A 15,157-nucleotide genomic window follows, 5' to 3' on the forward strand; every position below is an offset into this window, starting at 1 on the left:
ACTCCACACGCTATAGAGTTATCAGCGTAAGACTAATAAAGCAGAGAGTTCTATAAAAGTGGCAAGTGAGTCACTGCAATTGCTTCAGGCAGTGTAACCTACTTCTGCATTCAGACACAGATGGGAAAGATTTATTCATTGTCTCCATTTTAGGTGCCTGGAAAGAAAGGCAAAGCACAAAAGGAATCTTGCTTCCTCTCCAGTTTGTCCTCCCCTTCAACCCGAGCAGCAAAAAATAACAAATCAGTTTCCTTTAAAGGAGAGGGATGTCAATGGGACTGCACTGCAAGGCGAAATAGAACTTCATTAACTAAAATTACGTTGCAGTTTAGGGGGGAAGCATAACAGTCTAAAGACATTGTGAATTTCAGAAACCCAGAATATAATCATTTTAAGATATATTTCATATTTATTAGATCAGGAAAATGTGTTACTTTAGAGATAAGGCGAAAGTTTTCATAGTGAGAGATGTTTTCTGGCCTCCCTCTGTTCTAAGTAATGTAGCACCCAAGGGTTCTGCTTGTTTATTAAAGGCATCTGGTTTATTTCCAGAATAAAAATAAAAAACAAACAAAAAAAACCCCCGCCTTATAAAAATGTATGGCAGAACTGGAAGGACAGGGTTATTTAAGTGTGTGTAATGGCTGGGATCTGGCCCTCCCCTCTCTGAACGTGGCTGTTGCTCACACTGGCAGCTGAGCTAACTCCTAGAGCTTTACTGAGTGAGAGGCGTGGAGTGTATCCACTGTGCAGTTCACAAGTCTGGTTTTAGCTTGTGCAAACAAACCTGAACGAGCTGTAAAGCAGGATCAAAACGACCTAAAGCCGCTGGATGAGCTCTCAGCTGCCTGAGCCCAAAGTGCCCCAGCAGTAGGCAGAAACGAGGCCAGGTAGTGGGACACACTTTGGGTACATCTGTATGGGGCAACATGGGCCCGAGGTGCCCAAGATCTGATAGGGTTCTGACTTGTGTATGTTGCTGCTTTCTGCCCCAAACCTTACCCAGCTGGATTCTAAGAAATTGTGTTATTTGCCTGGCATATTTGAGTACCCACTGTATCTGTCACCAATGGAAGGTGCAGTGCTTCTGCGCACAGATCGTGTCGTGCATGGTAAGGCCAACACTGTCAACACCTGACCTGATGTTGTAAGGCTGCAACCGTGACTTCTTGACCTACTCACAGCAGGAAAGGAAGCCTTGGCCAGAAGAGCCCAAGCCAGACAGGATATGCTGTGCCTCAGCACCAGCAGGAGAGGAGACCAGAATGCCACACCCCGGGAACATCAATCTTAGAGCACGAGCCACACGATTGCCCTCCAGGAGTGCTTTGAACACATCAGATTTTGCAAGCATCATACTTACCGTGCCTGTAACGTGGTGATCACCTGGGTCAGTGCCCAGCTGAGGCACACTAATCTTAACAAGCTCCTTGCTGTGCTTGGGTAAGACTCCTTACTAGGGCAAAACTCCTGATCCAGCATATCTTTTCTTGAATATACAGTGAAGAGAGAGTCCATATTCTGGGCAACTGCTGCTTAAAAATTCATCTTGTTTTTCAAATCCCACTATGTCCAGTGTGGAGGGAAAGGCAGAGAGGTACCTAACAGTCTTCAGATGTGTTTCAATTCCCTTGTCATTTCATGAAACCTGAAGCCAGAATACTATGAAAAGTGCATGTGAGGTTTAAGTTTTCTTTCTTTTCAACAGCCCACTGCCTGCTTTTTATGTTTACTGAGCTTTTGGCTGTAAAAATATAGCTGCAGCACACGGTTGAGAGATTTTTCTCATTCTGCAGTCTCTGTCACAAAGGAATTCTTCCTCCAGACTCCTTTGCTTTCCATTCTGAGCTCCTCAGAGACCTCTGGTGCCATCCCTGGCAGCAGATCAAGGGGAAACAGCTTCAGTAAAAGCTCTCATTGTACCAACAAAACATCATTGATCAACCATGTTCAGTGCCGGCAGCTTTTTGAATCTGGCGTTTTTTAATGCTCAGCTTCTGCTTTCATTCAAGTTTTAGGTATCCTATGTAAAGAAAGCCTCCTGAGAGGTTGGGGTTTTTTTCTTCTTTTTTTCTGTTGTTGTTGTTCCATCCTCTGAGTTGAATTTGAAACAAAAACCTGCAGCTGAGTAGCCCTGAAAACATCAGTCCAAATCCATTTCAGGCCAAGCCTGGCAGGCCCTTTTCCTGCCCTTCAAGTCTGTAGGGAAGGCAGAAGAAAATATGCTGAAACACCAGCTGAACAGCTGAACACCTGGCAGAGAGAGCTGCTCTGCTCAGAAGAGCAGCCACAGCACAGGCAGTCAACAGCTGCAGGAGAAAGGCAGTGACATCAGGATGCACTCCATTGAAAACTGGTAATTGATCTGTTCTGCCAGGACGGACTGAAACACCATGCTTCTGTGCTGGAGCTGCAAGCAAAGTGGGAATGACTGACTGTTAGGAACTCTATTTGCAGAATACCAATGCAGTGCCCTTGCTCCACTTAATAGAAATTCCATGTTCTTCATAGTGTAAGTGTCTGTGCAATCAGAATAAACCAAAACTCATTCAGAAGGCTATAGTAAATCCTAGCACTGAGAAAGGTATCCCCCACATGAGATCAGGCAGCCTTTTAGGAGTCCCCAGTTTGCTACGCTACTCCTGTATCTGGCTGAAATTCTCCACACGGGCATCTGAGCTGCCAGCGGTTCAGAGCATTGGACACACAGGGCTGGAGAAATCCATATTGGTGGAACAGACCCTGTCGTCAAACTCAGGGCAATCCTTTCAACACAACTGGAGATATTCTGGATTTATATCTACATGCTGGCAGAGCTCAGCCTGTTGCAGCGAAAGATTCTGATCTTTCTTTCATCCCCATGGGATACCAACTTCAGTAAAATACTCCATGCTTCATTTCCCAGTGTTGCAAAACAACTTAATGGATCATACACTTAGGGGAGCGTTTCTTGTCTAACTAGCTAACATTCTACCTCTCGTAGCACCAAAATGTCAGTGGCTTTAGCCTTTTCAAAGCATTTCCTCCAAGAGCCCACAAAGTAAAAAGGCAACTTGCAGACTTCTTTAGTTAAGTCCAACCTTATGTCATCTTTGAGGGTGGCAGAAGAGTTACACAAAGCCCCCTTCACTTACCTTCCCTCTGAGCACTTAGCCCTGATGCTTTTTGTTTAGTGTGGCCCTGATCCTCTTCTTGCTAGCACAGATATCAAGCACAAAGCTTTGCTATAGCTGACGTCAGTGGCATTTTATCAGCCAAACAGCAGACGAAAGTGCAGGTACAGCTGACAGAGGAGGAAGGTTGTGCGAGCAAAAATATGCATTTGCTGTTACCAAAATGGAACTTATGCTTGTCTATTTGCAGCTACAGTCCTTTAAGGCATTACAGAACCCTGTGATAACCTAGATGCTAGAGACAGTATAATCACTTAGAGACTTAATGTGCATAAACACATATAAAATTATTGTTTGCATTATTCCTGCACAGTCTTTGTACTGTATTACTGCATAAATCAGATCTATTTTACTTTCGTTTGCTAACCCTGGTACTCTTTTTGAAACATCTCAGTGAGTGAATATGTATTCCATATCCTTACAGCCTTAAAACCAATTTACTTGTATATTCACGGAAACATCTCCAAGAATTTTTTTGCTACAAAGCATATTATTCAAGACAGAAATGGAGGATTTGATGGCTGAGGATATGATTTCCAACCTGTAAGATGCATGACAAATCTGAGTACAAAGAGGCATGTCAGAGAAGAACAGCAAGTCTTAACAGGAAAACTCAAAGCTTATATATAGGTCCTGCACAATTTTGGTGGCAGCTGCAGTCCTCTGAAGATCATAATCTGTCCTGTCTTGCTCCTGCTGGTACCCAAGAGCATATGGCAGCCTTTGCATGGATGAGACACCACAAGTCATATCCACGCAGAAACCAGGAGAAAAATCAGCGGGATCATTTGGAGCATATGGATCCAATGAGGCTTGAAAGCCTGCCTGAGTGGAGGGGTAAGGCATGCTCAGCTGGTAGCGAACGGCTGTGTTTCTCAGAGAGGATGATCCTGCAAAAAGTGGGATGGAAACTGGTGTCTCCCAGAGGGATAACATTCATGCTAGCTGGAAGTGAAGGCTGCTTTATATTGAGAGGACGAACCAGAGGGAGTATGTGAGATGCTGCCTCAGTATTAAGCTCTAATTTAGCAGCCTCCTGTGGGGAAAAATCTGTGGCAGGTTAGGGAGAAGTTGCATGGCAGACAACAGATGTGTTTACAAGTATTTTTCCTTTGATTATTTAGAGGCTTCTTGCAAAGCCACTCATACTTTGGTTTGGACACCACAGCAGACAAACACCGACTTCATAAAAGACTAAAAGGGGTATGAAGCACACATGAAAGTTTCTCCTGCAAGGCCAAAATCCAATGGCAAAGAAAAAATAGGTACACAGTTTTTATTCATGATAACATAGAATCACAGAATCACAGAATTGTAGGGGTTGGAAGGGACCTCTAGAGATCATCGAGACCAACCCCCCTGCCAAAGCAGGTTCCCAACAGTAGGTCGCATGGGTAGGCATCCAGGCGAGACTTGAACATCTCCAGAGAAGGAGACTCCAAACCCCCCTGGGCAGCCTGTTCTGTCTGTGTTGGTTATCGTGCACCCAGAAAGCTGTCTTGCAGACAGGTTGCAGCTTTTTGCCATGTTTGTGTCTTTAGCGTGTTGCCATGTTCGTGACTGCATTTAGCATGTAGAACTGATTCTGTATGGGCGCATGGTATAGAGCCACCAGCCCTCACAGTACAGAGCAGTTTGACAGTTCTTACTTGCTGCACAAAGGTCAGTCATGGCTCTCTGTACATGTTTATATTTCAATCCTGAACCAGCAGCCTTGCAGATGGATGTAGAGCTCATGTATGGCATGGACACCAGCGGTGCTGGGGAGGAGGGACTCTGTGGTGTCCAAAAGCGATTAGCTTTACTTCCAAAAGGGGAATTCAGAGAGAGAATGCATTGCAGCACTTGGTTCTGGCACTAGCTGTAATGTAGATGTCTGTCTAATGGGCACTGGTCTAAGACCAACAAAATGTGATTCAACAGGCCACTGAGCAGCTTCTCATGTTAATGACTTTTGAATGCCAGTGGCCTGAATTGCATCTGTATATTATTAACACTGTTTACAGAGGGAGTAGAATTCCAGATGGAGCATAAAGTACCTTGTTTTTCCCATAATTGCAAATGCTTGAATTGTACTTGTAGCTGTTTTATGACTTGACATTGACCTTATACTCTTTGCATTTTCTACAGCGGAACACTGCAATTTCTAGGGAGTAGAAAGGTTATACAGAGCTGGTCAATGCTTGTGTGATGCAAGCAAAAATAAAGTTGTGAGTGTTTAAGCAAGTATTTCTTTCCATTTGGTCTTTGAATTTTTATTGCTTCCAGACGGGTCACTTGAAGTGAAATAGTCCTTCACAGTTCAAGCTATGGTTGCCTTACAGATGGCATAAAGACAGTGCTTTAAGGTCATCAGAGCCCTGAAGATGTTAGAGCAATCCAGATGATTTGCATCTCTAAGGGAAAGGCTTTTATTTTTGAACTGTTCACCTAATATTGATTTGAAAATGTACCATTTTTAAAATTATTTTTCTCATGAAAATGCCTGTCTCAAGAAGTAGAAAAAGCCTCATTTCCAACCTTGATGTGTCACGTCTCCAGCAGCTCCCTGACCCGCTGCACTTTGGGTGGCGATGATAGCAAAGAAAGAAAGGAGCACTTTGGGCCTCGGAGCTACCATTGATCTCAGACAAGGTGGGGGAAGGAGGTGGATGTCTCAACTCCAGCTCAAGGGACCAGATGCAATGTCTGCTTTACACTGTGCTCTCCGATGGGAAGGCAGCCACTTCCATTCTGCCACTCCACTCTGAGTGGAGGAGTGTGGAGGAGTGTGAGGAGAGTGAGGACCTCCACTCTGGAGTGGAGGAGACTTTTTTCACCTTCCTCCTTGCTGCTAGTGGGGAATGCTGTGCAGCCTCCTGAATGTCTGAATGCTAACTGTGTCTATTACTGATGCTCCTGCACATCCATTGCCACGATAGGAGAGGCAGTGCCCCAGCTTCCATCTGCACCTTCTCTTTCAGCAGTGACCTCATGGTGTGAGGGGAAAGGATGCAAATGCAGATCAAAAACTCTTCAAGAATGGCAGCTAGGGGGCTAGCAGCAAACTGCAGCATGTGGCTGCTGGAGCTTAGACACGGCTGTCCTTTCTGATGGGACTGCAGGGAATGTGTGCAGTGCTTCTCAGAAATATTATTCTTCTATGCTAGGTCTCCTTTTGCACAACGGGGATACTTGCCTCTGTCAAACTTGTGGTCGAAATCCGAGATCGGCGTGTGCAGAAGGAGAAGAGTGAACTTCCCGGAGATGCCTTAAGATGTCTCCCTTCCTCGTCTGTTTGGAGATGACAGCAGGTGCCTTCCGCAGGACTGGGCTGCCTGCAGGGTGGGGCTGCGGGGAAGCCAGTCAGTCTCGGAGGGCAATCAAGGATTTCTGAAAACCTTCCAAAGCAAAAGTTAATGGAAAAGAGAGCCTCACCGCTCACAGGTATGTCATTACTTTCTCAGGCATTTATGAGCAAATAAAATGCATCTACTACAGAGGAGAAGAGTTCTTCCCCCATGTCCCACGCTCCGGTCCCTACCTCCAAGCAATTGTCTGTCTTACTACAATTTCAACATCTTTGTTCTTTGAAGTACAACCTGTTCCTTAGTTATATTATTTCTATTCATGCTGTGGAAATAAAAGTTTTGACAGTGCTGATTTCTCAGATCTGCTCGTAGACTTTGAAATTTGCATTAGATTATTCTAATCACTTAGCCTCGTTGTATATATTTACACAAGCACTTTTGATGTTTAAACAGACCAGACTGTAATGAGTTAGGCACGGGGAAATAAATACCCCAAAGAAAAGGAATGTTCTCTTTTTTTTCAGGCCACTTCTTAAACTAGAAACGTTCAGCTAAAACAGTGGGTCAGTGCTTTTGGGACTTGAGGGAATGACACTAAGGCTGGAAGCCTTCAGCTGCAGAGGGCAGAGAGAAGAGTGTCTGGGTGCCTGTGAGAGCGAGGAGCATGCTGAGGACTTGTCCTTCTGTGCCCTTTGTCACTGCTGTAAGCTGCATCCTTGGCCATCCTGGCACAAGAAACTATCCCACATGATCCCCAGATGTCAATATCCATGGACACAAGTTTCTAGAGGCTCAGCAGGAAGAGGATCTGCCAGCTCCACTGATTTCAGTGGAGTTGTACAAACAGCAAAAAGTCCCGGGATTGGTGCAATTGTGCTGTCTCAGCTCCAGACAAGCAGGAAGTCCTGCAGCATTGTGATCCTGCAGGCGGGAGGCCTGGGAAGCACAGCAGCCACGCAATCAGGTCGACTCAGTCTTGAGACTGGCTCCATTAGGTCAAGAACAAAAGGCAAACAAAAGCAGCCCTTACATAGCAAATGTGCAGGAAAATGTGGAGAAGTAGACCAGATGAAGGAGAGAAATCTTATGGACTGAAGAAGACAAGAAATCTTACTGTAAGATGCAGGAAATTGCCAATTGTCTCATTTAGAGTTTAGTTTCACAAAGGCCAAGAGGTCATATTTACATTTGCATGATAGAACACAAAGAATACTTGCAATTCTTGAAATAGCATAAAGGGGGAACATTCTGGATGACCCTGTTGTTAACATAGTCTTGAAGTGGAATCTGGAACAGATCAGCCATTATGCAACAAACCACTCAAAAGACTACAAAAAGCTGTGTGTCAGCACAATTTTGATTTTTAACGGGAATTAGTGAAGTTTGTAAGAACTTAAAGAAAAAAAGAAAAGAGAAGCTTGTTCCGGAAAGATACACTTCCATAAACTCAGTGACAGATGAGAACAGACTTTGTAACTCACACACTGAAACTGATCTATCTACTTAGACATGCAAACGTCGTTTTGAATAAGTCCAACATTTTGAATTGTCAGCGGTGGAAAGAGGTTTCTCTAAAGGCAACTTGATTCTTCAGCTATCCTAAACTTGTAAGCCATGTAGAATCAAGGGGGAAAAGAAAATTGAAAGATTCTGCTTTACTAGGATTTGGTGACTGAAAGAACTCATTAAAATAACATTTTACACTCTATAACCTCTTCACAAGCAAATACTCCTGGCAGCACTACTCCTATCATACTTAAGGATACTTTAAAGAGGATGGCCAGGACCTTTGCCTGGGATGGAAGAGGAAGAAGCACATAGCCAGTGCTGGCTGGGCAGGCTCTGAGCACATTCCTCTGCCCTCCATGTGTGCAGCAGCAGTAACACCCCAGGGCTTTCATTCTAGCTGACTTATTTTGTCTTATTCCTAACTTGCAAGTTGTATGCCTCGCTGCACTGGTAACTTCATGAGACTGTGACCCAGTTGAGGCATGGTCAGAGGTTAATGGTCCCTCTTCACCTTAAAGGACATGCATTTGTGAAGTGATCAGAAACACCGGGAGATTCATAACTTTTCTCCTTCACAGAAGTATGACAAGACATATATAGCACCCACAGTGGGAATCATGTCATTTTACCTCAGCACTAACTGATTTAGCAGCACCATCCTGACTTATGCCAGCTACTGCTTCAACTCGTTGTCTGTAGGAGAGAGACAAATGCATTTGGTAGCTATCCAACATAAGCAGAACTCTCCCATGGTGGACAGGTTTGGAATATTCCAGGACTGACAAAATGGGAATTCCTATCAGTTCCAGCCCAAGGTCTCATGGATGTCTTGAGTAGCTTTGCAGCTTTGTTGTGACATTAGACCAATTTTCCATCATGACCAGCATGATCCTACTTGGATATTCCAGATGGTGTCCTGTCCTTTCCTCCGAAGGGATAGGTCATGTCTGACACAGCAAAAGCAGATTTCAATGGTGTTCCTGATTTAAATCCAGAAAACAAGACCTTGATGAATTCATGCTCCTAATTATCAGTGGAGACTACCAGATTGCTGAACATCAGGGAGGGGAACTGCATTTTCCTTCTCAACTTCTTGTAACCTAAAGGAGTAGGAAGACTGCTTTATGCTTATGGTTGATAGGGTGTATAATGTGCACAGAGAAATCACACTTCACCTTGCAAATTTATCATACTATTATTGTACAGTTTTTCTACAGTTAAAACCTACAAGTTGCTAAAATTGCTACCACTGTCAAATGCTACTCAGACCTAAAATATGTCTATAGTTATCAAAACTGAGCTGTGAAGCCAATGGGTATAAGAGACCTAACTGTGAAGCTCTTGCTTCGGGTTACAGGTGGTAACAGAGAAAAAGAAAGAAATATTTGCATTAGCAGTTCTGATCTAACCAGGACACAGTCAAATTGACAATCATTTTCATGTAAAGACCTAATTAAGCTTTGAGTTCTAGTTCAGTTTTGGGAGGAAGTACTGAAGTCCTTATAACAAGGATTAGAAGATGCAACGAGTGTCTTGAAACAGCTCCTGAAGTCAGGGTTGCTCATCTTTCTTCTTCCTGATGAGAGCAAAGATAATATCTGCACTGATGAGGAGCAAACTGATTGATTTGCTTGAGAAGTTTCCAAAAGCATAAGTACCTTTCCCTGAAGCAACCTAATACGACAAAAAAATCCCTTTCCTCTTAAAAAAAAACCAAAAAAAACAACCCACATACAAAATATGCACATTTCAGCACTTTTCCTCCCTGAGGTTTTCTCAGCCTAGGAAAAAAAAAAAAAAGATGTTTTTTTCCAATTGCCTGCAAAAGGATTGCATCTCTGCCATGTGGCTGCATCTGACAGTCAAATACTGCTGATGAGAATCATCAGTTCCTTCAAGGACTTGACAGTGCATCCAATTTGTTTCGCAAGTGACTGTGTAAGGAGGTGACTGCAGCTATTATTTTGTTAGATTTAGTCAAAACATCCCCAGAAGAGGTAGGAGGGCATGCTGGGAATTGTTTGATGAGCCTGCTGGGAGAATAATTACATGGCCAGCAGTTTGTTCACTTTATCTTCTGTAGCACTTTCTTAGTGCCTATTGTGTGGTTTCAGTACTCGTTTTTTTGAATTAAAGAATACTTACTGCTATTGTCTCTCAGCTAAGTCCCAGATTACGCTGTCTCAGATGTGCATTCTGGGTTGCTTCTGTGTTATACGAAGAATTATAAAATTTAAATATTTCCTTCAATATTCTCTTTCTTGCTCGAGATGGAATTTTCTGCACCGTAACTGTGACTGAACTGGGAAGAGCTGCCTTCTGATGATGATGCTTACACAGACCATAGGACCAATTCTCCTGTAATCCTGCTGCTCTGAGCAGGATGAATGTCAAAACTTGCAACTTCAACACAATGTTTTTGGTTTCAAATTGCATGTATGAACGTTGATTTTGTTTTTAATGTAACATGTTACAGCTTAAAGCTTTCAAGAATAGCCTAGGTAGCAGGGAAACAAAGATCTGTTAGAATTTCAGTTTGTTTCAGCAGCTTTTGAAAAAATAAATGGGTATGATCCCCTGGAAGACAGCATGTGGAAGTATTACCAAAATATTAATTCTGAGGTGACAGGAAAATCGAAAGCTATGAAAGGAATCACATTAAAAACTGGAAACTGTGCTTATTCAGCTGTCTACAAGGGGGTCCATGACAGCTGTGGGCACCTTCTATAAGGCAGGAATGCAATAAAAAAGGTGGTAATAGCAAACCTCATCCAGCAATTCACCTGCCAAGAGCAGTCTGATCGCTCCTTTGTAGACCAGTTCTCTTCTCAGCTGTTGTTCCTGATCCAACAGACCTGCCTGTGTGCATCCTAAGCCAGCATCAGTTCTCTGATGGGTGCAGTACGTGTGCTTTTTGGCACTTCAGGACAAAATACATGGCTGCACATCCCTTGTTTTAAATAAATTGAAGTGAATACAAAAGAAGGAGAAGAGAAAGTAAAGGCTGTAAAAATTACCACATCAGAGCATTTTGCTGCTAGATGTATGGATAAAAAATATTGCTTGTGACTCCAGTGAAATGAGCCTGCTCTTAGAGAGCCTTCTGCAATCTATCTTGTTTGTGCACTTTGGATTTCAGAAGAATTAACCTTAATGGAGTAGAGTTGAAAACATCGGATCATTGGCCAAAGCTTTAAAAAAAAGGTTTCCTTGCTACAGAAAGAACATTAGCATTCTCACAAAGAAGGTTCCATAGAAACAAGAAATATGTTTTTACAGCAAAACTCCCTTTGATGTGAATCTTGAGCAAAGCACAGAAAAGGGCCAGTGGGATTCTATTTTCTTCTGTGTACGCTTGTGCAATTCCTTTTTTATTTTTTGCTAATGGGCCACCTGGGATGTCTTCTTTCTGGTGACTGAACCAAGGCACCTTAGCAGGGTGGGAGGGATACAAAGGGTTCCTCAAAGGAACTCACTTGCTGTAAGCAGCTTCGCAGAGGGAAATATTTCTGTGTCCTTTACCCATCTTTTTGGTTTCTTCACAATGTCTGCTTCACCTTGCAGTTGCACAGCAGAAGTGCAACTTGAATTACCAGCCAGCATCAGCTCCAGCAATCTGCTCCTGACAGAAGCTAGTGCTGGAGAAAAATTCAAGAAATTACCTTATTGGCAACAAAGAAATGTCAGGTATATGCTGGAAAATATCTCTTTCTTTCCATTCATTAGAAATCGGGCTTAACTCTGAAGTCTGACAGTTTTTATCCTTTTTAAGTGTTCAGTATATTAAGTCAATCCATATCTTTCTGAATACCAAATATATGTCAGAGGTCAGTCATTGCTTTGTTTTCCTTACAAGATTATTTTCTCTTACACTTTTATCTCACGATCTTTCAAGCTCACTTTGATTTTCTTTTAAAAAGCCACTACAGCTCAGGATTACATTATTTAAAACTCTAAATTTAATGATTATTGTATCTAACTTCTTTTATATTGATGCAAGGCTCACTGATCTTCAATTTAAAGCGACTGATGAAAGCACTACAAAAAACCTCTAAAAATATTTTGCTAGATAATAGACAGCTTTGGCAGGATTGCAAGTAAAGCTTTTTCTCTTTTTTTTTTTGTTATTGAGTTGAGCATTTTGTCCTCAGCCTTCCTCCGAATTCTGCTGTTTTACCACTGTCCAGTTTAGCAGTGTGTTTTAATATCTTTTGTACTTATACCACTACCTGCCTTTACCTCAGTTTTACTGCCTAACAATCAGACAAAATTTCAGTTACAGCTGTTTTGGAACACATCTTTAGAAACTGGGAAACTTTGTATACAAAAACGTGCCTTCAAGTCCATGTTATACGTACACGTTACTGGCAGTCGGATTTTTGTTTTTAAGCTCACATAGTTGTGAATTATGCCTATTCCTCCTTTATACTGTTCAGTATTATCACTACTAAAAAATAACAGACGGCAGTTTGTCCTGACAGAAGGAACATATTAGGTAGGAATTGTCTAAACACCTTGTCAGCTCTTCAAGTCAGCAGTTTCCTAAAATTGTACAAGAATTTCTGTGAGAGAACTGTCTTTTGTAGTAATGCTGCTTCACCTGAACGTTCCTCTCTTCTACAGTCTTTTAAGGTTATTATTGCACTTCTCTTTTTTTTTTAAGCTTGTAGAGTCTATCTCAGAAAGTCAATCTTCAGCCTTCAAAATGAAGTCTAGTTTGAAGAAACATTGAGAATTGGAGTTCATAGGGTGCTTTGAGTTCCTGCATTAACTGCATCTAGACGCAGCAATGTATTTTTCTCATCTCTGTAGCCACGAAAATCAGAAACGGAGAGGAAATGAGGAGCAGAACGTTTGGAAGTGCCAGTTCAGACATTTCAATCAGTGAGTTTTGAAGCTTTGCAGCAGCCCAAACAGGTCAGTGATGTGGCAAGTACTTTCTGCATTGCCCATCACTTGCTTGTGTAGACGACAGATGCTTACATGTCTGTGTTTTCTTTATTTAAAAGATTCTTGCAGTCCATCCTGACTCATTATTTCACAAATCTCCCTGCATGAACTGCATTACCTGTTTTCCTTTATATTTTAATGATCTGGAAATGGCAATTCCAAAATACACAGTGGCACGAAGTCTGGAGAAAAACAGCAAAAGACAGAGTTTGGGTAGCATGAGACTCATTGAAATTCTTCTGCATTCTGCTTTTCTGCTGGTCTCTGCACCGCTGCTCACTGAAAAGCAGGCTTTGGTTCAAATTTTAAGGAAAGGTTTTTGACATCCAAAAGATAATGTATTTGTTATTTGTTTTCTTCCCATGTCATTTTTGGAAGGTCCAGAGTAATAAAGGAAATATGTAACATCTAAATCCCCTGGTAGTGGAAAAATGCTGTTTGAGCCAAGAGCACTGGAATAAGAACTATGCCCCATGCCAATAGCATTTTGGATGTCAACTGAGATTTGTTTTGCAAGCAATAAGGATATATGCAAGCTGGAATCATTTAAATACAGGAAAAACTGTACATGAATCAACCCAAAAAATGCCCCATGGCCTTTTTGCCTTTGTAAACACTATTATAGAAATGACAACAAAATAGTCTCACTGACCTTATGCTTTGTCTTGCTACCTAGAAAAAAAAAAACCACAAAATACATGCAGTTCTGCTGGAAACCATGCAAAGAAATCTTAATGATTATTTAAGGTACAAATCCTATGCTAATTTAGGTTTTATTAAAAAAAAAAATTAAAACTGTACAAAAGTAAACACCACCAAAACGGCGCCTGATTAAGTAACTCAGATGTGGTGATATTCAATTGAGGTAGAACTTTCACAGCTTTGCCCTTTATTGTTTTCTTGACTATTCTCCCATCTGCACTGAAACTAGAGGAGTGCAAGTTTTTCTCCAGATATTTCCAAGAAGCCTGAGGACATGCACAAGGAGGCAATTGGCCTGGCATGCAGTATGGGAGAAGAAATGGTAGCAAAGGCTGGCTGCAAAACTTAACTTCCCCAAGGAAAACCAACTCATTTATCATCACAGTCTAATAGTGATATCAGAGTAGATGAAATCTAGACCCTGCCAGCCTTGTAAATTCTCAGCTGCATGATGTTCAGTGAAACTAAGAGGACAAAAGGGCAAAGGGAAAAAAGAAAATAGCATGCAACTACTGACAATGGATTTTGCTGTTCCTAGCTTAGATGAGATCTCCCCAGCAGGGCTCTATGCAGAGCATCTTACCTGCTCTGCAGAACATGCGGATGTCAGACCTGCTTCTACAGCTTGATGCCACAGGGACTATGTGGGCTGTGCCTGGCAAGCAGAGATGAAGGAGATACAGACTCTCCTTGAAACATTTGGCTCTGTATATTTTATGCTTCCACCTGATACGGGGTGACTCTTCACTGGCTCTGTATTCTCTTCAGCAATATTTGAAGCTCAGCCTAGAAGGATACAGACAACTTTTTTTTCTGTGCAGCTGCTGCTAGAGTGCATGGGAAGGCAACCTGATCAGAATTAGGTAGCCCTGTTCTCCCCAGGGAAGTGCCTGCAAGCATCAGAAGGTAAAGCTGGCACGGAGAGGTGGGATTTTCCACAGGGATTTTCATGGAATTACCTCCATCCATTGCCCAGAATGCAAAGGTGCCAAACTCTTCCTTTCAAAAGCTGCAAACTCTTCCTTTCAAAAGCTGTGCAAGAACAAGTCCTTTTTGACTGGGGGTGGAGAATCATGGTGTGGTGTTCTCATCAATGCCAAGTGAGCTGATGTTCTCGGGATCAAGGAGACCTTGATTTAATTTTGCCCTCTCTGCCACAGGGCGACTTCAGCCCACATGTTCTCATGTGCTATCCCCGACAGGCAAGTTTTTTCACTGGAAAAGAAAGTGCCAGAGTGAGAAGTCAAGAAAGGGAAACAACTTTTCTGCCTAGGACTCAGGAGACCCTGCAGTAAAACTGTCTTTACTAATATTAAATTATAACCGCATAAACTGAACAGGGAAAAAGAACCAGAATTCCCTGGAGAAGGGCCTCTAGCAGGCTGAGGAATTACTTCCCTGCTGTTTTTCTTTCTGACAAAGCCAGCTGGGCAATGTTATGAGGATGGCGTGAGGCAGTGTGCGCTGTTGGTTCCCATGCAGTATTTCTCACGCTTTGTAGTCTATAGGGTGCCAATATTCAAAAGCATCCAA

At 42.4% G+C, this 15,157-nt stretch overlaps 1 long non-coding RNA gene across 1 annotated transcript; it reads left to right on the plus strand.

Moving 5' to 3' along the window:
• The first annotated feature begins 5,709 nt into the window (after positions 1-5,709).
• On the plus strand, positions 5,710-13,638 carry LOC125691594 (uncharacterized). Its single transcript, XR_007376178.1, has 2 exons — positions 5,710-6,599; positions 6,988-13,638. It is a non-coding gene; the product is annotated as an uncharacterized LOC125691594 (long non-coding RNA).
• Positions 13,639-15,157: the final 1,519 nt, after the last annotated feature.

The sequence above is a fragment of the Lagopus muta genome, chromosome 4 (genome assembly GCF_023343835.1).
Source record: "Lagopus muta isolate bLagMut1 chromosome 4, bLagMut1 primary, whole genome shotgun sequence".
Lineage (NCBI taxonomy): Eukaryota > Metazoa > Chordata > Aves > Galliformes > Phasianidae > Lagopus > Lagopus muta.